At 36.4% G+C, this 22583-nt stretch overlaps 1 protein-coding gene across 4 annotated transcripts in view; it reads right to left on the bottom strand.

The window, feature by feature from the left end:
* Positions 1-22583, bottom strand: part of SEMA3D (semaphorin 3D) — a 148483-nt gene that overhangs the window by 104759 nt on the left and 21141 nt on the right. The window contains exons 2-3 of one of the 4 annotated variants that reach the window (XM_083815278.1): positions 10949-11065; positions 9377-9444 (exon numbers count right to left, since the gene is read on the bottom strand). The exons of 2 other annotated variants lie outside the window; for them this stretch is intronic. The gene's annotated coding sequence lies outside the window, so the exon portion shown is untranslated. The remainder of the gene's footprint in view (positions 1-9376; positions 9445-10948; positions 11066-22583) is intronic. One more of the 4 variants, XM_083815279.1, reaches the window with a different exon arrangement.

The following is a 22583-nucleotide window of genomic DNA, read 5'->3' as shown; positions in this document are numbered from 1 at the left end:
CAGCACTTCTGCCAATACTAAAGGACAAGGGAGTGTACAGGAAGGGCGTGATGAGGAAAGAGAGAGGGGAATAGATTTGTAAAACGCCCGAAGCATCCTTCCTACGCAGAACATTAAACCTCTTTCTTCTCAATCCCTTCCTCAACACCCCCATTCTGTGTCTGAATGCACTACTTTTGGCCAAGTGCTGTTACATATTAATAAGATGACATGAAAAGAAAAGGAAACAAAACAAATTTGAAATGTCTCTGGTTCCTCTTTCCATTCTCTTAACTGGAGTGTAGGATCCTGAGAGATGATAGCCCTTATTTCTTACATGCTGGTACACCTATTTGTGGTTGGAAAACAAAAAAAAACTTCTGTTGATTTGTCTGTTTCAGGGTCCTATCACATATTTTTGGGGTGAAAAAGGGGAAAAGAAGGGGGGGGGGTGAGGCGGTTTATTAAGACAAGACAAAACAGCCCTGTTCATCTTCAGTGGGATGACAGAGACAAACCATACTTGAAAAAGAAGCAATCAACAGGGAATCAGTCTCACTACAACTATGATGAGATTTAGTGGCGTGGGGTTCTGGGTCTCAGCCAGCAGGGATCTCACTAAAGGATTTGGGGTTCATCTTCTCAAGACAAAGTACAATGACAAGTCAGGAAAAAAATTATCACTGACAGAAAAAAAGCAGTTGCCCAAATTCACGATCATTTGCTTAACTGCAGACTGAAAATCGGCACCGAATTCGGCTTTTTGGTCATAAGGAACCTTGTTTTTTCATGTAAGGCTCTTTTGCTAATGGAAATTTTTATTTTTTTCCTTTCATTCAAACAATGTGAAAAAAAAAAAAACATTTGCTTTAATTTCTGACACAAGGCTTTTAGTTTTCACTGAAGACAGCTGCTGTGTGAGCTTGAGCCAACCGTCTTGTCCTAGACTCACTGCTACTCAGCCAGATTGTCACATATATTTTTAGTTTATGATGATCTTCTAATACAATTCCAGCTTCCACACAGAGTCCTTCCAGCAGTCTAATGACCAGCCCAGGTTAATGAACTTCAGACCAACTAACTGGCCATTAATCTTCAAAAGTACCCTTTCTCTCTGTAACATATGCAATGTCAATCAGTGTCCTGCTCTCAAAAGAGCTGTGGTCACGCTGTTCCAAAATAATCAGACCCATGAACAGAAATAAAATACGAAACCTAAAAGCTAATCTAACTCCTCCTTTTTCCTCTGCTCAGAAAATAAGAGCTTTGTCGGGGGAGCAAAATTATTATTTCCTTTAGTTCTTCAATATTTCTGCTAAGCACCAACATGTTCTAAAACTTCCTCATCATAGTCAGACACAAAATAAATGAGGAAAATGAACTTGAAAAACAACAGCAACAACAACAACAAAAAAACACTGAGGCCAAAGCTGCTTTCCCACCTTGCCTTCAGTTAGGAAATACCTGCACTGTGTTAATTATCACCTGTGAGACCGGCTGAGGGAGGAGGCTATGTACACATCCCGCCGGGAACAGGGTATTTCCACTAGAAGAAAGAAGCTATTATTTGCCCCACGCGGAGGTGGGAGGCGCCTGGTTGAAGAGGGGACAAGGTGCCTGGCTCCATCCTGCCTAGACCTCCCTGTGGGGCCTGTAAATTCACAGTGAGTGTGGGTAAAAACTGCCAAAAGACAAAACGTGGATCCGCCGGTGTCCTGCCATCTTGCCAGAGAGAAGCAGCTGGATGTAACTGGCACATGTGTGATGTCACATCCCCGAAACGAGGTGTCACCTCCCTGCAATTGGTCAGATTTAGTGGAGTCTATAAAACAGATCACTCTGAAGCTACTGTCTGAAAGAGGAAAACCTGGAGCCAATTTACTAAACATAATTTATTCCAGGCCCTTTGTTGCAATAAACAGAGCTCTTCAGGCTTCTCAAATACACAGCCAGTAGGGAGCTCTGTGCTTATGGGAGTTTTTTTTCAGATTGTTCAGCTAAACCCCATCTGAATGCAAAATCTCGCATTCACAAGTACTGAGTAGGTGTCCGACCTCCCTTGGCGTCATGAAGTCCAGAACTGAAAGGACTGTGACCCATCCACAAACACACACTTTTTAAACAGTAGCTCATGTAACTCAGCTGAATTCCATAACAAAAACCTCTTCTGAATTGGAGGATAATTTAAAACCTGTCTCCAGTGCTAGTCTTCCACGGCCATTTTAAAATTCAGAATTTTGTACTCCGATGAAGAGGATGATGAAAACAGCCTGCAGCAAATACAGGCAAAAGTGATTAACCAGATTGTGATCTAAATCTAATAGCAATGTTATAAATTGCAAGTAACCACTGAAAATCTTTTAGTTGGCTCATGTTATTTTAAAAAGGCAAGAATAGAATAGAAAAATATCTAATAATCACTGTGGATTTATAAGTAGATTCAGTAAGTCACCAAGGTCATCTAATCTCAATATGTAAACTATTATCTTTGATACCCAAGGTTTTCTTTCTTTTCCTCTGTCACTGACTGGGATTTGGGGATTTTATTTTGTTTCTACATGGAGTAAGAAGAGAATAAAAGATGTCCCTTGTGATGATATCTGCATCAACCACATAGCATGAGTGTACTACTAGATGAACGTATTACTTATTAGCAAAAATAATTAATAATAAATTTTTTTTTAACTTAAAAAAGAAACTAAATTCCCACCCACAATTCAAATGTATTGAAAGATATATTATCTGTTTAGTTACATCAAACAGAAGATTTATATATATGCATACACATTTAAAGCACATTATTTTAACCACAAATGCATGCATATTCTTCCAATGCATTTTCTTGTAGACATCTCACTTATCACATATGTTTTCAGGAATAATATTACTGTGTATTTCAATACTATACTATAATCATGGGTTGGATATTGAGCATTCTGTGTCAATAGGACGGAAAACTGTAAACACACAAGTCATAAAATAATTCATAAAATAAAATGGACTAAAAGTAAAATTGCATCTCCAGACTTACTTAAAATCTTTAATTTGCTTTTTAAGTAACAAAGATGACATTGATCCAGAGCACAATGTAGCTATGCTCTTGTAGCTCTTAGATAGACTGTCTGTTGATATATTATTTGGCAGAGGATGCTTTTCTCTTCATTGTGAAATCTCAGCTTAAAGCTAACTCCATCCAAGAACTGGTAAACAGTATTATTCATCACTATTCTCCCATTTATTAAGTAGTTTTTGTACTGTTTATAGTGCAACAAATGTTCTCTTCCAAGATTGAGAAAAATAATTCTTTTTACAGAAAAAAAAAAAGAGAGAGAGAGAGAGAAAGATCAATATCACATCACTTCCTGACACTACAGCCTACAGTGAGTGACTAATTTCTTTTTTTTTTTTTTATTTTTTACATCATTGTTTTAGGTATATCTGGTTTAGATAAGGTTTTGTCATAAAATAGACCTTGCTATTGTTATACACCCAGATGAATAGTAACAATTCATATGATACATAACCCAGCTTATAAGGAGTTTTACAAAGCTTTACAGGCTTTATCTTTACTGAGCTCCTCACATGATTTATACCCTATCCATTCAACACCAGTAATTCAGAAAGCAAGAAAATCTGCTGTTCTCATTCCCACATGACAACAGCCAAGTAGAGGTAAATAAAATTAAGGGACTGAGAAACGAGGAGGATGCAACTGAGGAAGCAAGAAGTCAAAATTATTTTCATTGCAGAGAATCATTTGATAATAAATATAGCTCTCCAATGGGTGTAAATATGCATGAGGCTTACACTGGATTTTTAGTTCATTAAGACAAAGGTAAAGTGAAGCTAGAGCAAAAATGGAGGCTAAGAAACTGAAATGTAAGAGAAGAAGATTGAAGATAATTTTTTTTTTTCTTTTTACGGCTTTCTTCATTTTTCTGAATACAGAGTTAAATTAAGCTAGTCTGCTGATGGAAGCATTTATAAAAGGCATGTAGTCTGCTAGGAGATAAAAACTCTTAAGAATGGGTAACCTTTATAGAGTGGTTTGTGTCACATTGCTATGAAGAGTTCATCTGACCATGAACTTTACTATAGTGCACTTAAAACTGTATGTATAGGAAATGAGCACTTTATCCTCAGAAGATACTGGGATATTTTTCAGGTCAGTGTCAGAGGGGTCAGGATTACACCCAAAGATTTCACGTAGACACAGAAGTAATCCTTTCAGAATGTGATTGATAGATAACCATGTACACAAATGTGTTAAATATTACTAAAAACAGTGATTCTGAGAAGTTTTATCTGTGGCACTATGTATTCTGGATGTGTAATGCATAAATCCAAGACTGATGATAAAACAAATGTTATTCTTGAACACTAATTCTTTGTATATTGTCTCAATTAAAAAAAAAAAAAACACAGACCTGGAGTTTTACATTCTATTCTGTTGTCTATTGTCCAAGAAAGGGATGGGATGCAAAGCAACTTATGATCTGATAATGATATTGCAATGAGGAGATAGGAAGATTAGAATAGTGTCCAGTCACATGCACAAATGACACCTTCCACACATAAATCCCTACATGCCATTCACTCTAATGTTAGATGCATATGCATCTCAGATTTCTTTTTTGTTTGTTTGTTTTGTTTTGTTGTTTGTTTTTTTTTTTTTCTTTTGGGTGGAAGGAACCGTGACTTCAGATACTATGTCTGTAGTAACAGCTTCCCATAAGCTCTTTTTAAGAACCATATGAGAACACCCTACACACCTGCTAATTAAAATATATATATATGAAGAAAACCAAGAAGAAGAAGAAGAAAAAAAAAAAAAGCCAAAGAAAAAAAGCAATGTATGGTACGATTTAGCAACACACATAAGAATCAAAAGGAACATTAAGCCAAACCTCAGCATTACAATATTTTAGGTACAGCATGCCTTCCCAGCAGACCAAAAAAGCCTCTCAAACTATGAAAAGTGATTCTGTGTTGGGTTTTGTAACTCGGGAATCCAAGAAAAGGAAAAGGCAGTAGGATGAAAATTCCTCGAGACATTTAACGAAAAGGTAGACTAGATGAAAGCCACATCCTGCCGAGTACCGTGATGTTTGAAGTTTTCTGACGAGAGCCAGAGAATTTTCCTCTAAAACGTCTGTCACCACCTGGAGCACTTGGGGTGGCTCGTCTGAATAAAGTAGGCAGGGAAAAAAGGCATGCAGAAAACTCGGCCTGTGGAACAGCTTTGACCTGTTATTGAGAAAATACTTGAAAAGCCAGAAAAGTGTCACAGTGGCCATCAGAGAAAAGAAATGCTCACTTTGGAGAGACCTGCTTGAACATTTAAACACTTACAGATTGCACTGGTCCTGCTAAAACCTGAATTAACCCCAGGCAGCAATGTCACGCCAGCTAAACCACTGACCCTGCAACCACCATTATTTTGTTGGAAGAAATATACATCTACAAAAGCCAACTCAAAGGAAGGATTACAGTCTCTTTTTCACCTCCAGGAGTCCTTGCCAGTGTTTTGCTATGGAAAAACTGTTCTCTGTACCTCCTTGCATAGGAGACCTGCCAACATCTGCAGGAGTAGCACATGAGTCCTCCAGCATTGACAGTTCAATTACCAGAGGTCTGGACTTGCTGGTATTTCTGGGGTCACCAGTAACTAGGGGCAAAGGGGTATTTTACAGATTATTTACATGCATGGAGACTTGTCTTACCATTTATTTTGCGTGTCTGTGACAGGAAGATAGTGAATTTCACACTGTTGAAATCTGTCATGAATCAAGTCCAGACTCCCTTCTAGTCACCATCCAAAAGCAAGGTACATAACTGTTCATACTCTGGAAGAGTATAGCCAGTGGGTTTTTACATGGATGTATCTACAGATGCAAAAATGTAGGGCTCATCTGTCCTTGATCCAAGCAATCCAGACCTAAGCCCTCTCCAGCTCATAAATAGCTTTATTAACTCCATACTATACAACAATATAAAAGTCATTCTGCCCACAGCCACCCAGCTTATCCATAGAATCATAATCCAACAGACCCTACTAAAACCAACCAAACAAAAACAAGCAAAAAAGTTGGCAGAAAGAGAAGAATAAATACTTACATTTACAAATATAATTATAATGTTTATTTCATGTCACAGCAAATACTGTGCTAAAATTGTAGCTAGATTTGTCTGATATAAGCAGAAATTTATTGCCAGCTAGTTTATTTTTCTTGGAATTTTTCTTATATGCTTGTAGGTACTCACAGACATCCCAGCTGTATCTAAAAGCTGCCTATAGGACTCTTAAAGAAAACTAGAATGTTGCAAATATTAAGGATAGGCCTCTTTGTATTACAGTTGGCCTCAACACAACCATTTTCAGAATTATTTTTACTGTACTATTTCTGATAGGATGTCTCATTACCTACCAGTATTATTAGTTCATTGTCAGCTGTCTAATGTGATAGTTTTTAAAAAGAATTCAGGCTATTACAGTTTATTGATGGTTAAAAAAATGTTCATTTCATGTGACAGCTGGCCTTTGATCAAATATGTTTGCTGTATATCCAACGGCATATTTTCATATAATTCCTTTCATCAATGTATGGCCTCATTATTAGATGCACTGTCAGTGAACTCTGTGCAGCATAGATTGCAAGGCGTTAATATATAAACTGCAGTAGAGGAAGAGATGTGCCGGAAGGATTTTAATTTACATTTCCAACAGATTTTGATTTAATAATTCATGATCATACACTTGAACTCTTTTGGATGAATATTTTTTTTACTGGTTGTCCAACTAATTTTGTGTCAACTCTTTGTACAGCCAATGTGTAAAATGATATTCAACTCAATGTGTACATTGCAGTGCACTGATCTGTGTTTTTTCATTAGCCTAGTTATTTTATTGTTAGGCTGAATGTATTTGCTTTCTTGTTTCTTGTTTTGTTTTTGTTTTGTTTTGTGTTTTTTTTTTCTGTTGTTGTTGTTCTTAGATTTCATTTTTTATTTCGTTTACATTTGTAGACTAAGTGATAGAGAGGTAGCAGAACCACTATAACACATCCTATTTGTAAGCTTACACAATTCATTTTGTCCTAACTTAATGTGGATCTATTTCTCTTGATAAGTTTCCCCTGAGTACTGATCACTACAGCACCTGAGCAGTTTAAAAGCTTTAATGCTTCTATTCTCTATCCACTATCCTCACCATTATGAGGCAATTGATTTTTTTTTTTAAATGTTGCCATAGGAGATGACATCACTTGCATAAGGTCACAGCAGCAGTTAGGACCAGTACCCACATCCCCTCGACATCCAGGCAGTGCCTTAGTCACCCGGCCACCCTTCTCACCAGGGACTGCATACTGCTGGCTGTGATTCCTGTGGCAAGATCGATGACTCACATACCACTTCTTCCAGTGTTATACTCTTGATTTCAGCCCTTGTGCAAACTGCAGAAAATTACAAGCAATCACAGTTTCATTTTCCATAAACAAGAATTTCACAGAGCTGTGTAAGGCCTAACACACACCCTGTGTGAGTTCAGACGTCAGGTTATCAAAGCCTATGTTCACTGCTAACCAACTTGACCATTTTCAAGGGTTAGAACATGCTGCTACCAGACCCTGAGAGAACTTTCTGCTTGATTTTTGCAATAGAAATCAATTTATATTTGGTGCAAGAGAGTCATTCTGGAGGTCTATTTTTAAGCTGCTTTGTGAAGGGTGCTAGCACAACAGTTCCTGGAATCTGAAACAGCCATACTGAAAAAGAAAACAAGAATTCAGGCATCACCACCTCCATTCAACACAGAACTATTTCCACTTTGGTTTCAAACCACAATAACTTTCCTTTGTCTCGTGAGGACAAAGTGAGGACACAGACTGCACATATGAATCAATACTTAACTGAAAAATAGCAACGCTTTTTAGACAGTTAATTAGTTGGTTACTAAGGAAGTGCCATAACCAGTATATTATTAAGAAAAGAGGTAGAGAGTAAAATGTCACCTCTAGTTTCTTTGTCCTCTAAGAGGACCAGGCAGACTTGATCTTGAGGGATTTCTAAAGTTTCATTCCCTATGAGGGTGGTCAACACCAGAACAGGAGCCCAGAGTTCTGGGTTCTCCGTCCATGCAGACATTTGAATCTGGACTGGACATAGCTCTGAGCAACCTGATCCAAAGCTGAAGTTCTCTTTTCTTTGAACTGCAGATGGGACCATATGACCTCCTGATGTCTATTCCTACCTACATTTTTCTACTAGTTCTTTTAACAGGTAGTGGACAGAGTAATAACTGAACCAGATCATACACTGAACATCTTCAGCAGCATCCAACAATATTGTACTCCTCAACTTAAGGCTCTGACAGCCATCAAATGGTTGTTCCTGTTCCACAGTGATCATTCTCATCTTATCAAGGACTCCTGTGATGAGGTCAGCACTTATCTGATCTGCTCACAGATCAATCCGTTTTACTACTGAAATATGACTGAATTCAGAAATTCTTTCCTTCTGTGAAACTGTCTGAAAGCAGCAATCATTCAAGAGCTGATTCACAAGCAGATCACAAATCCCTGTATCAAGAACAGCAACGCACATAAGATGCATTAAGTACACACAAAATGGGTATAGAAACCACATTAGCTATACAACTTAATCCAATATATCAAGAACGCCAGATATTGTTCACACAAACAGCCCTGGCTTGCCCATCCCATGAGAACTTAGCACCAGAATCAAGTCTTAAAATATTGACTCTGTATTTGAGATAATGCTTTTGTCTGCACTGAACAGATAAGAAGGGGATTTCTTCCAGGGTTCCCCCTTTGGAGCTAGAAGAGGAAGCTGAGTGACAAATACCTCTGGATGGACTGGTGACACTCAAACAAAACCAACAAGCATTGCTCACCCAGAAGAGAAAATCCCAGCTGTGTATTCCAGCCTGACACCCCCTTTTTTTTGGTCCAAATTAGAAACTCCTTTCTGCCAGTCTATTATATGCCAGACAGATCAAGAAATGGAGGCCACCGTCCTTACTACACTAAATGCTTCTTAAGGGTGTGGGAAGAAAAATGACTAAAAAGGATTTGGCCTCCATGCCAGCTTTAGCTAGAAAAGGGATGTGGTGGAGAAGAATAAGCTTCTTCTAAAATATGTTTCCATAATCACAATTGAGCAGGTGTCAAACATCCACCACAGGTGCTTGTTCTATAGAGGATCCCATTCCTTGGTAAAACAGGCACTCCCCAAAGAAACCAGGGCTTGAAGACATCCAGGACTCTTAATGTCAAATGAGCCTGATGCAAGTTTATTAAATCCCTTGGGATCATGATGATTAACCATCTTCCTTAAGTTATTCCCCACTGGGCTTTAGTGCTTTTAAACCACTGACCCTTTGAATTAGAGGTAGACTTCTCTTTTCACAGCTGTGACTCAACACAGGGAGGAATTCAGAGGCATCTGAAAACAAAGACAGGCAGAATTTAAAACAAAATCCTTCAATGACAGATCTAGAGAGTGATGGCTGCAGCTGGAGTTACAAATATAACTACTAACTAAATGAACGAACATGCATTATACAAAAGCTGTATATGGACTGTCCGTATGAAGTGCAATTTCTTTGTAAAAAAAATCGGAAAACTAGAACCAGTAAGAATGAAGCATCATAATAACTGTATATTGACTATTTAAAAGGAAATTTGGTCCATGGGTCCTTCAGCAAATTAAACAGTAACCACCTATACAATAAGGAGAAAACTAATAACCTGTTAGACAAACTAATCCTTGATCTTTTTTTTATTTTTTTGGATCTGCACCACAAAACCGAAATCCCTGTGCCCAGAGACAAATAAAATAAATAAGATGTATTTTTAAAAATGTATATATGATACATCTCTCATTTTTAATTTAAATTATTCAATAAATAGCACATACTTTATTGAGTCTTTGCAAAGGAAATGCATTACTATCATTCCAGTTTCATGGCTAGGAATGTATTCATTAGCCACCATAGGTGGACTTGAAGCTGGTTAAGATGTGGAATCAAATTATATTAATTAATAGTTATTCATGTTACTACCTTAAACATTATATGCTTTTTTCTACAGAGTTTAATAGGTTATCAGACATGACATGTCAGGTTTAATATAAACATAGGTTTATTTATAAGTGTAAAGATGAAGTTTACAAAATTCAGCAATTATCTTGAAGATGCTAAAGCATGGAACACAGTTACAGAGGAATACACCAATTGACCATCTTCACACAGCACTGCAAAAGCTAAACAATCAATGACTACTGGAAACTGTTTCGCTTGTCTGCCCAGCACGGGTATGTGACTTGCATTAAAGTCACAGGCAATAATGTACTTGCACTCAAACCCAGGACTGGCTGATGTCAAATGAAGTTCAACCATTCATATTAATAGGATCAGCATTTGTCTGAGGGAATGGAAGCCTCTTAGACCTTACGGTCATGAATTGACAAGCTATCGAACATTTCTTCTGTTGTGCTGACCGTCCTCCATCCTCAATGAGATTAGCTGTCTAGACCCTTAGCCCCACTGCAGCTGCTTTGTGCTCCTCCAGAGGCGTAGAAAGAGCTCATTGCTAATTCTTTCTGTGTAATATGCAATGCAGGGTGAGGTCTCACGACTCTCTTTCTAGGACACAGAGAATAGTCACATTTCTCCTGAGCCCAGAAAAATCATAGCCTCATGCACGCAGACTTTGAGTTTTGTTTATCTGAAGATCTGTGACTGAGACATAGGGTGACAGGAGTGCTGTTACAAAACAAACAAACAAATACTGAAAGTATCATCTTGAAACAACAAAGTCAACTTAAAATTTCTACCAAGAAAATTACTGCTGAACTACTATTGTCTTGCACCATTAATAAACCGGGTGGAGGCAAGATTTTTATTTATTTATTTCTTTATTTTCAGATGGACTTCATGGAAAAATACCTTCTCATAGCACTTTCCTTGACAGTTTCCAGAGCATCTATAAGCTTGTGAGTCGTTCTCACTCTAGCAATCATCAAGCAGTAATTTCAGATGGCTGATACAAATGGCAGATATTGTCTGCCAAAACATGAACATACACAGAGAAAAACATTGCAGCAGATATTTTATTTCTTAACATTAAGTAGAGAAATTTTTGGAGTAAGGACAGTTATAATTTTTACCATCATCATTAACGCTCATCATAACAAGAACAACAATAACAACACCCATTACTCTAACATATTTTATACTTTTTTTTCTCAACAACAATTCTGCCAGAGGCAAATTTATACGATAAGAAAGTTGTCTGTTGGCAGTGACATTTAGAAGTTATAACCTAGGTGTGTCAGTCAGGACATGCAGAGTGAGTCAATTCAAAAAGCCCACTCATACCTTGGCATCTCTATTCATTTATAGGCACCTCAGCTACATTCTTGTTTTTCAGAAGTGCTTGTATAAACATTTAAAAAACACACAAAAAATAAAAAAGATAAGAATTCAGCATGCAAGGCCAATCTCAACAAAGGATGAGACCAAAGATGAAAACAAGATTAAAATAAATGCCTTATGTGCTTAATAAAAAATTTCAATATAATGAGTCACTGAATTGACTCATGAACTATGAGTTGACCATGTCCTTTTTAACTGTTCCACAAAACAATCTCCTTTCTGAAAAAGACTGACATTTTTTAGCACATATAGTTACTACAGCTGATTGGGTTTTGTTGGTCAATAGCATATGCGTAATGTAATGTGAGTTATGGTACTGAAGTTTGGCTACAGGTTTAGAAAGCAGCACATAGAAGATTTGCAGCTAGATCAGAAAATTCCGTCTGTATGTATTTGGAAAGTTACCAGAAGAAATCACCAGGAAAACACTGCAAATCTCTTCCTTGCAGAAGTATAAGATGAAATGGAAAAGCTATAAAGGCAAGACTGCAAACATATACACTCTAATTGAAAAAGTAATCACATTTGAGCTTCTTTCAACATTAATGTTGCCTCTCCTTAGCAATACGTAGCACTAAACACATTACTGATTTTCTACATTTAAACAATATTGGTTTTTTTCCACCTTTGACATTCATTTCCTACTTCAGAAAAACCATCTTAGACATCACCTTCTTACTTAAATGAGAATATAATCATGTTTGCAATGGCCAGGCCAAAGATTCATCCAATCTAGTAGTCTGCTTTCAACAGTAAGCCTAAGGAAGAATAAGAATGGAGCATTCATATATGATGTTTCTCTACCTTTATCAATCCCCCCCCCCTTTTTTTTTTTTGTCTATTTTCAGATCAGGAGATCTCCTGAGCCTATTGTGGCTTCTCTATTTAACCCCTACTAGATACCACTTTCAAGTACTTAACAGAATCCTTTTGAGCCATTCTAAAATTCTTACATCTACAACACAACCTGGCAAACAATTTTGCATGTCTACTACTCAATGTGTGTGGAGCCACCTCTAGTACCAACAACAACACGAAAACATATTATTTTCACCTTTCATAATACTAGCCAGAAAGTAGATCAATAAAATTATTATTATTATTATTAACAAGAACAACAACAATATCAAAATATTTGGGACAATAAAAATGGGAAGATTCTGATTTAAAAGTCATGATCTTTCAGATATGTTGCCATTAGAGGCATTATGCATTCTATACTTCATTATATAGTAGACGTATAGATTGTCTAGGAAATTAAAGAGAAAGTTGATCAACAAAAATTAAGAAGGTGATAGTGGTGGTCAGCTCCAATGAGTGTTTGTTGCCAGATGAAAATACATTGCTACGGTCACTGCACAAATGAAGATGTAAGGGTTCACAACTGAATGTGTGTTTGGAATCCAGGACAAGGTTGTGCATTTGACTACAAAAGTTTTTGCCAAGCTTGGCAAATATATGGGTGGGGAAAATCACAGTGTTTCACGGTGGCTCAACACCAGTAGCAGAAAGGCTCCCATGCATTGCTCTTGGTGAACACCTTCAGGCAGTAGGATGGAAAAAGTGCCCCAGTACCCCCAGTACCCACCAGCTGAATAGCTCGGTCACCTCTCTCCCTGACAAGGCCCTCTATTTCTCTCATGTTGAGCAAAATTAAATTTTACTGTACTGATTTTTTTTCCCACATCCAGAAATTTTATTCTTATTATAAAGGAAATATAAGGGGTGACAGGTGTTGCTTTTGCACAAGTTGAGAATACACCTCTAAAATCTTCTGTTATCAAAATTAATATGATAAATATTTTTTAATGTATTTTAAGATTTATGCTATAAACAGAGTATATGGAAATACAATTAAGAATTCTATTAATCTTTATGTCTCAAAGTGTGAGTAATGTAGGAAACAGCAACATACAGATGAGAACATTAAAATTGTGAAGATTTATGTTTTCCATTGAAAAATCTGGTCTTACCCACTCTTGGTGCCAGAACGGCAGACTGGATGAGATACTTGTTTACTCCAACCAGGACATTTCCTTGACTCTTGGACATTATTTTAAGATGTGATGACCATCTTACTCCCACTGGAGAATTATCACTATCATGAAGTCAGTAGGTCAAAACTTGAAATTTACAGCTCATGAAAGGAATTCCTCAGTTAAGTGTGTTATATTCTAGTGGACTTGTGGACAAATATAAACACTAAAGAACAATTGTACTTTATATACTTCATGCTTATATTTCATACATACACTGACATTAATTTAAGGGCCTGTCAGAATACAGCTTCACTAGTGATACCCTACTTAGTGAATCATGAAGGGTAGTAAATATCCAAATGGGTTACATCTCATAGAAATACTACAATGAACCCTAAAGGGAAAAAAAATCCCTTCTTTTGACCAAAAAAAAAAAAAGAAAAAAAGAAAAGAGAAAAAAAAAGATTTAAAACAATAACATAATAACATAAGCTGTAATTATATTAAAGAATGAAGTGATTTATCTTTACTTATTTAGAATTAAACATTTCTGTAGTTATTTTGATCATCTCTATAAAAACATCAAGTTTCAAGTAAGTTGCTAACTGCAGAGGATAGTAATAATATGATGATATTTCTGTCATTGTCTAGTGGTTTTCAGAGATGTTTCAAAAAATGCACACATTCATAAGTTCTGTGACTTTTTCATAAAAAATTAATATTAAAACAGTGATGGAAAACATTACACTTTCTGAAAAAAAATCTCATTAAGTTTTAAAACAGAAATGTCATACCTCCTTTTTCAATTACAGCTACTTTTAAGATTTTCCAAAGGTACCTACAATTTGGCTTTGAACCTGCTATTGCGAAGTGCCAAAAATACCTAATTATAGCAAGGAAAATGTTGTGTGCACACACATGTATGTGTTTGTCTATAGTCTGCGTGAGCAATTGAAAAATATCCAAAATATACACTGAGCAAACCACATAATTAAAATTACTTTTATGCAGAGTGAATTTCTCTTTAAAGTAAAAAATAGTGGAAGGAGAGCAGAGACTTCTCAGTGCTGCTGAGTACTGAGTGCATAATGCTTCATTTAATGAGTAATCTCTGGAGCACATGGATGTTTACCTCACTCTGGGCAAGCTAAATTGCATGGACAGACTATTACTTTATCCGATGTGCAATAACTTGTTAAGCAACTGTAATGAAACCACATTCTTCCACAAACTTATGCACTGCATGTCTATATTTTCTCCATGCCAGGATGACATTTTGACTCCCAAATATTAAATGCTTAAAAAAATACAAGCATGTCCAAAGTTAGAATGTCTGAATCTAGATCCACAAATCACTAGAAATGGTGAAAACTAGAATCCACATCCAAAGCCTCTCCAAGTTTGGCAGGTATAGTGTCTGAATCCACTCTGCCTTCAGGAAAAAAAAAAAAGTAATAACAAGAACATAATACAGTTAAACGGTATTGTTTCCTAGGCGAATAATGGTGAATGGATGGCAGATTTATTAATGCGATCAATTGCTTGAATATGATTCAGAAAAAAAAAAAAAAGAAAGAGAGAGAAAGAAGGAGAAAGAGAAAGAGAGAAAGAGAGAGAAAGAGCGAGAAAGAAAGAGAGGAGAGAGAGAAAGAGAAAGAAAGAGAAAGAAAGAAAAAGAAAGAAAAAAGAAAGAAAGAAAAAGAAAGAAAGAGAAAGAAAAAGAAAGAAAGAAAGAAAGAAAGAAAGAAAGAAAGAAAGAAAGAAAGAAAGAAAGAAAGAAAGAGAAAGAAAGAAAGAAAGAAAGAAAGAAAGAAAGAAAGAAAGAAAGAAAGAAAGAAAGAGAAAGAAAGAAAGAAAGAAAAAGAAAGAAAGAAAAAAGAAAGAAAGACATAGTCTATAGAGCAAATGCTGGCAAATGTCTTCCGAGATCCTTCAGATTTTTCTTTGGGAGAATGGCAAAAGAAGGGATTTTGGTAAAGCTTCATTTCCTTCCATTTTTGCACTTCTGCCTGTTGTTGAAGTGTAGGTCAGTGAAGTTTTGAGACTTATATTTGGCTAAAACACAGATGAAGTTATAAAAAAAAGCAAATCTAACAGATAAACCAGGACTCATAATGAATATGGAACCTCTCAATACTTTCTGGTACATTTTAATGTTTCGTCTTGTATGCAGGACACAGATTTCATTGTTTTGAGGCTATTGAGCACCTTTTCTAGTGTGATAACTCTTTTCACTTCTCATTGAAATCAGTGAAAGCTTAAAGCAGTTCTTCAAAGTATTTAATAACTTTCTAGGCTCTTAGAATCCTATTTTTCCATAATTTCATATTACTAGGTAAGGAAAGTTAAACAGACAGAGAGTATACACTGTATTCCTTTGCAATATGTGAATGTGTAATATCTCCGATTTTATGTATGTCTTTCAATGTGTTTGATCCAAACTTCTGGCTGCCAATGTAAAAGCAGTTTTACAGTGAGCTCTAATGAATATTCTTATAGCCAAAATAGACTAAGGATATAAATGATGCAATAATCAAAGAAAAGTAACTTGTCCATACTCAGATGTAGTTATGCATGGTAGGCATCTTGTTCCATAGGGAACTATTGTGATTCACAGCAACTGCAGATGAATTTCCAGTTTATTATGATCTTATTCCTTAAACATTAAAAACTAAATACATCTTACAGGCTTTTATTTTTAAATAATAATAATAATGCAGAAATATGAATAAATAATCATCTATAATTTACTTGGCATAGTTGTGTATTTCTCACAAGAGACCTTTTATATCAAAGCATGGCTGAAATATCAAAATTCCTTCAAATGCTTATCTCTTTTAATGATAACTGCAGCTGCACTCAAAAAATGTCGTTCTTGATATCACTTACATTCCCACAGGAGTACAAAACTGTGATGCAAGGGTTTAAAAAAAAAAGTGTTATTGGGACACTGGAAAAAGACATAGTTTTATTCTTTTGATTATGCATAATAGTTTATTTGGGGGTAACATGATGAAATATATGTTCCTTCTATTTTTTTTTTTACTTTTTTTTTTTTCTGAAGCTTACCGATTCTCCCATTATTAATATGAAAACAGGCCAAAAGAAAAAAACAGGATGAGAGATCCAACAAATTCAGAATTCAAGCGCAGTCATTTGGGCCACTGAACATCTTCAGTGGAAGCAATTTAGTCCTAGGCATGGGAATATTGACAAAGAAATGTTATGAGCTCCTAAAAGCTGTTTGCAATCTGTCTGGGATCAAAGGGAATCAAAGCAATTATGAAATTGTCTTGTAGGCAAGGTAATATTGTACACAGCGATCTTGGAATGAATTATTTAAATATTCATATTTCTATATTTTTAAAAGGTGTATGTAAGTCCCCTGAGTAATTTAACAATGATGATTACAAAGTAGTGATTATCAGTGTTGGATTAGTGTTGGATTATTAATGACCTAATATTAAATTTAAAAATGAGATTTATCCCATCCTTGCCCACCAAGGACTAAGAAAATCAAAATTATTTATTTAACTAAGGTAAAGACATATTGTTTCAAAAACCTAGTGACTATATGTGTTCAATTTAATTTATAAGTCCCTGGCTATTGCTGCACTTTTACTCATACAAAACTAAACCAACATATCCTGCGGTTTGATGCATATTTGCAAAGTCAGAATAGAGAAAAAAAAAAAAAAGGAAGAAAAAAAAAAAAAAGCACAAGACTTAGAGACACATCACCACCCCTTGCAGAAATGTCACTCATGCCACAAATAAAGTGTAAACTTGGAAAAACATCATCACCCAACAAACAAGCAGCATTTGCCGAACCAAATGCATGTGTCTGGAACTGTTCTCCCAATCTAATTGGCGGCAGGCTCTGGTGCAGTGCAGCAGGATGCTGAGGTTGAGAAATCCCTCACGCTTGTCATGCAGAGTTCAACAGCCAGTGCAACATCAATTGCTTAACTCCTGGGGCAGGAGGCACAGAGAGAAATCCCCTGAAACTGATGGGGAAGCAATGCTGTTGCCTCTCACGGACAACATCGGTGGGGTAACAAGGGCAGGAAGAATTACAGTGAAGCTGGCTGTAAGGTGGCAACACAACATCACAAAGACTGAGTCTCACCCTGGGGGACTGCTGGTGTGGTTTAAAAGTGGTAGAGTACTGGGGTGCAAATGACAGCAAGCAAGGATGAGGCTTCCTGAGCAAGCTGAGGCCAGTGCCTGTTCTTCCAAGTGCTGCCCCAACTCACCACTGTATTTGCATTATTGCTGTGTCAAGCACGAATGCGGGGGGTGGGTTAAGTCCCAAACCCTGCAGTGATCATCCTAGGAGAGATTCCTGCCTCCCATTTGTCTTCAGAAATGGAGGCGCACCTACACAAAACAGAAATGATTCATGATCCTTAGAGCAAAAGTTGAACCAGAATGTGCATGTCTATGGCTGGCAGATTGTCGAACTCAAAGACTATCAGTCACAGGACAACCAGGACATCTTGGCTCATTCTAAGCACCTAATTCTAAGCTGATGTTTGATTTAGAATGCTTCTGCAGCAAGACAGTTGGTTATGACACTCAAGTACATCCAATGGCAGACAGAGAAAAAAGATAACTGAAGGAGCTTGGTCATTCTCAAAAACCTGTTCTTTGACAATTTTTAGAACTGGGTGAGTACGAGTAGTGAACTGAAGGATACACTCAGTGGGACCTGGCCCAGTCTGATATCCAAGCTAGAAGACACAAAATTTTGAAAGCTGGCAACAACTCTTTTCCTTCTTTCCTGTGTGTCAGACTAACCTCGACCCTGAGTGTGTCTTCTACTTCAGCCTTCTCCAACATATGGTTTCAGGCAGAATGTTGCCTGTAAAATCCTTATGCATTTATTCCAATAAATGAAGCATTTCAAATAAAACCAGAATGTTTTGTGGGGAATCAAAAGGCAAAGCTGCCTCCTCAGTGCTAACATGCTATCAGCCATGGACAAGGTTGGGAACACATTCATTACTGGGGTACTGAGCTGTCATGTCTTCACAAAAACATTCAGCTCGATCAACCAAACTGTGGACCTTGATTTATCCATCTAACAGCCCTGTTCAGCCCTCCTGGGCTGGGCTTTGCCCAGTGCTGCTGCTGGGAAGCTGCAGAGCATCGCTGGGAGAGAACCTGCAGGGAGCAGAGAGGGGGAGGAAGGCAGTCAGATAGGGTCTACAAGAGTTGGAAGTGGGAAAAGGCTGAGCCAATTACCCTGTGTGAACTGACTATAGGAACAATAGCTGCCCAGACAAAAGGCAGTCTAATGCAACTGTTACAACCCAGCCAGTTTTGAAAGGCAACATATGAAAAGACAACCACGTTTTCAAAATCCTCAGGATATTAACTGCATATTTGTGTGTTGTATTAAGAAGGCTAACGTCATGACAACAGCTCAATTTAGAACAAACAATAGACCAATAAATACAATACTAGTGCTTTAAAATAATTAAATAACCATTTGTTCTTACATTTATGTTGCTTCCAAATATTGGCAGAATTCCTTCAAATAAACAAACAACTTTTTTTTTTTTTTTTTAATTTTTAAAGATTACATGTTGGCAGTAATTTAGGCAAATCTGGACATTTGTTCCATTCGTCTGAGGTGAAAAAAACAAAGACACATCTATCACGTAGCATTTTTACTCTTAAAAAGCCAAAACAAGGACCCTCAAGGAAACAAGAAGTTTAATTATAAACTATCACTGCAAAACAAGATAGATCCTGGACATATCACTGGGCAGACATTCAATACACTAAGCCAATATAATCTGACTTTTTTTCCTCAGTACGGGGCCAAGGTCCTTTCATGGTGTAAAAAGACAGTCAGAAAAACAGTGATCAGCTACAGAGGCACAAATGTTGGTGCAAAATAATCTTCTTAATATGATCAATGGTTCTCCAGAAGCACTCGCAAGTGTAGAAAAACACAAGCAGTCCTATTAATCAGCAGCCCATTGTTTATTATGTTGTAGACTAAATTTGTGCTATATAACAATGAGAAAATGTCAAGTGTTAATAAGAATCACAGTGCACAATTCTATCACCTTGTCTGCACTGCAGTTTTCACTTTAATTCAGTTCCTATAAGGCTTTTTGTAATTGTTGTATCAAATGTTACAGCAGAAACATCTTAGTGAAAAAACAGAATAAATGCACCCCCCCTTTTTTTTCACCATCCTCACCAAAAAAAAAAAAGGAGAAAATTTATTCCAGAATCCTCAGTTTAAAATATTTCTTAATCACACATGATACATCAAATACTTTTTTCATCATTTCTGTAAATATAAAAACTGAAAATTCCACAGAAAATTCCCCCAACAGAAAAATGTATTTATTTAATAAATAAATAAATAATGTTGAAAGAAGTTCAACCTCCTACAATCCTATGAGTCTATTTAATAAGGCTGCATTTTGGATTTCCATTGAGTAACAGAGAAGAAAAAGAGTAATGTCAATAACACTGTCAACAAGGTCAAGTCCCAAAGGAATCCCTATGAATTCCTTCTAAAATCCCGTGTAGATCTATAAACTGTCTTGATCTTACCCACCACATCGGTACAGCATGGAGCTTATTTTAAACTACTGCATAGTGACAGCCTGATCCTGTTTTCACAGAGATGAACTGTATCTCTATAAAGGCATATAGCTGTCTCATAACATGAGAGGAGTCCATCTGGTAAATTGATTCTCTTGAAGAAATGCATTACAGAAGTAAAGATGAAAGTTTTGTAGTGACTCTAGAGAAATACTGAGAGAAATACACATTTAGAGAAATCTTTCACCCTTCTAAATTCCAACATGGCACTAAAGATGAATGTTAATCTACTTTTCTACAAACATAGATTTCCACTTAGATCCAGTATGTAAAATTATTATATAAGATTATTCCTTATTAACAGAGGTAGTACTATTGCCCATAAAAATATAGAGGTAATAATATTGTCCTTAAAATACTTTTTAAAGTACACAAGCCTCTTGACAGCACACAATGTCTGAACATGCTAATGTGAAAATTGATTTCTTTTGCCTAAATCATGATGATCAATTCTTTGGTAAAACTTCCAGTTGTACACAGAGATTATCTGATTCATACTCATTTCTCTTCTTCATTCTTTTCCAAGCAATTACCTCCCTTGTACTTTAGTGAGAGCCTTCACATTTTTAATGAAAGTAGCAGAGATTTATAATAAAGATTTATAATAAAATCTCCACTATAGAGCTGTATCAGAGTAATGCATAAAGTAACCAGTAAGGAATAGATTGGTATGTGCACACTGACTTTAAGTTGCACTACTTTGATAGAAAAGGATCATGACCATCATGATGCTATAATATCAGTGATACTTTCGTTCATTAGTACACAAATATTAATTTTATAATCTTAGTTCCAGGTTTGAATTATTTTATGACAGAATAATTAGAAAGCACATTCATTCAGATGATTTGAATGAAAGTAGAGCCCATCTTTACTAAATTTAGTGTAAAAAATATTTGATGACATCTCAGAGGAACAGACTCACCTCCATTCAGTGTAGCTACCCAAGAAGTAGAAGCTGGCAGCCTGGTCACTCAAAGCTACATGCATAACCAACAGAGAGAAATGGGAACCACCAGCCTGAGTTCCTTAGGTCCTTCTGCTGATTCCAGTTAAATACCACATATTTTATGTGAGGAAAAAAAATGGGGCCTATGCTGTTACTTGTTTACCTGTTTGACTATATGCAGCGCAAAATAAATACTTCCAAAACCAACAGAAACATAACTAGAACAATTATTTTTTTTTCTCCAGTTCCAGATTTACGTATAGGCACTCCATACATGATGCCCTTCACTGTGAATCGTTTGCAGAAACCTCATAAACTTCTGGCATGTCTAAGCACGGTCCTCTGCCATAGGAGGTAAAGGAATGAATCCCTCCAATGGTGGCATAACAGGCTCTTATCCTTCCGTTAATAAAAAAGGAAAATTATATTAGCCATGCTGTGTGTACATGTCCTTATAGTATTCTCACTTGAGATGAAATGAAAGAAAATGTTATATTCAACAAAACGGATTCCATGATAAATTAAACAAGAAGAGCAAGGCCAAGAACAGAAAAGTTGTAAATGTCAGAGCAACAGCTGGAATGTCACCGCAAACAACATGATCCTGCCTCTCATGGCAAGTCTGTGAAGCAGAGGGAAAATAAAGGCAATGTTTTACTGAACTCTTAAAAATAACAAGACAACATTTCTACTTCCTTGGTGTGTCTTTTGTTCAATGTCCACCCTCTGCATGAATGACCCAGAGGTCTTTAGGAACATATGATATCTGATTGCATAGTTAAAAAATGCAGCCTAGTGCATATACATTAGGGAGTGGGAAGGAATGAAAGTGCAAACAGTTATCCTTTGAGATGCTGACAATGAAAGAACTTTCGAGTCATTTCTCATTGTTGCCAATGGAGGGGAGAGTGGCTGCAAATCACTGAAAACTGACATATCTAAATGTCTGTTAGTATTTTGTTATTATTAATTGAAAGGAAAACATTGTTTTCCTCTATTATCTATGCAGGTATACCCTCTGTATTCAAGAAGTTAAAGAGAGGTCTGATTAACCCTCTATATAATTAAGGGTTATACCCCTGCCCCCTTTTATCTTCCAGAGCAGACGTTCTGATCAGTGGTTGTTGAACAACCAGACAAAATGATAGAATTCCCATGTTGGGTACTGGCAATCTTCTGAAAAATGTGATAAAATATTGCTGTCCTGGAGATAAAGGAAAGGGGTTGAGAAACTTGCCCTGGACCTATGCTAGAAACTAAAGGATAAAAAGAAAAAAAAAAATCTAATTTTTTCTCTCTCTCCCAAGCTTTTTTATTTTTATTTACAAAATTTGTAATTCCTTTTTTTATATTTGTACAAATATATATAAATTTGCAGCTGTAACTGAAGCAAAGAGTTTCAAGCAATTGAAATCATATAATTACTGACTTAAGACCCCAGATTAGTCAAACCATCCATGATTAGCTTCTGATTATATAATTCTGTCACTGAGTTTTGGTCAAAGAGTAGAGCAGTTTTCTCCTAGAAGGTCCCAGGACATTTCACTTAATCTTCACTCTCCCATTCTGGGTCTCACTCACATATTTC

Source organism: Anser anser (genome assembly GCF_964211835.1).
Source record: "Anser anser genome assembly, chromosome: 1".
Taxonomy (NCBI): domain Eukaryota; kingdom Metazoa; phylum Chordata; class Aves; order Anseriformes; family Anatidae; genus Anser; species Anser anser.
Note: the sequence above shows the minus strand (reverse complement) of the source record. Positions and strands in the feature narration are given on the sequence as shown.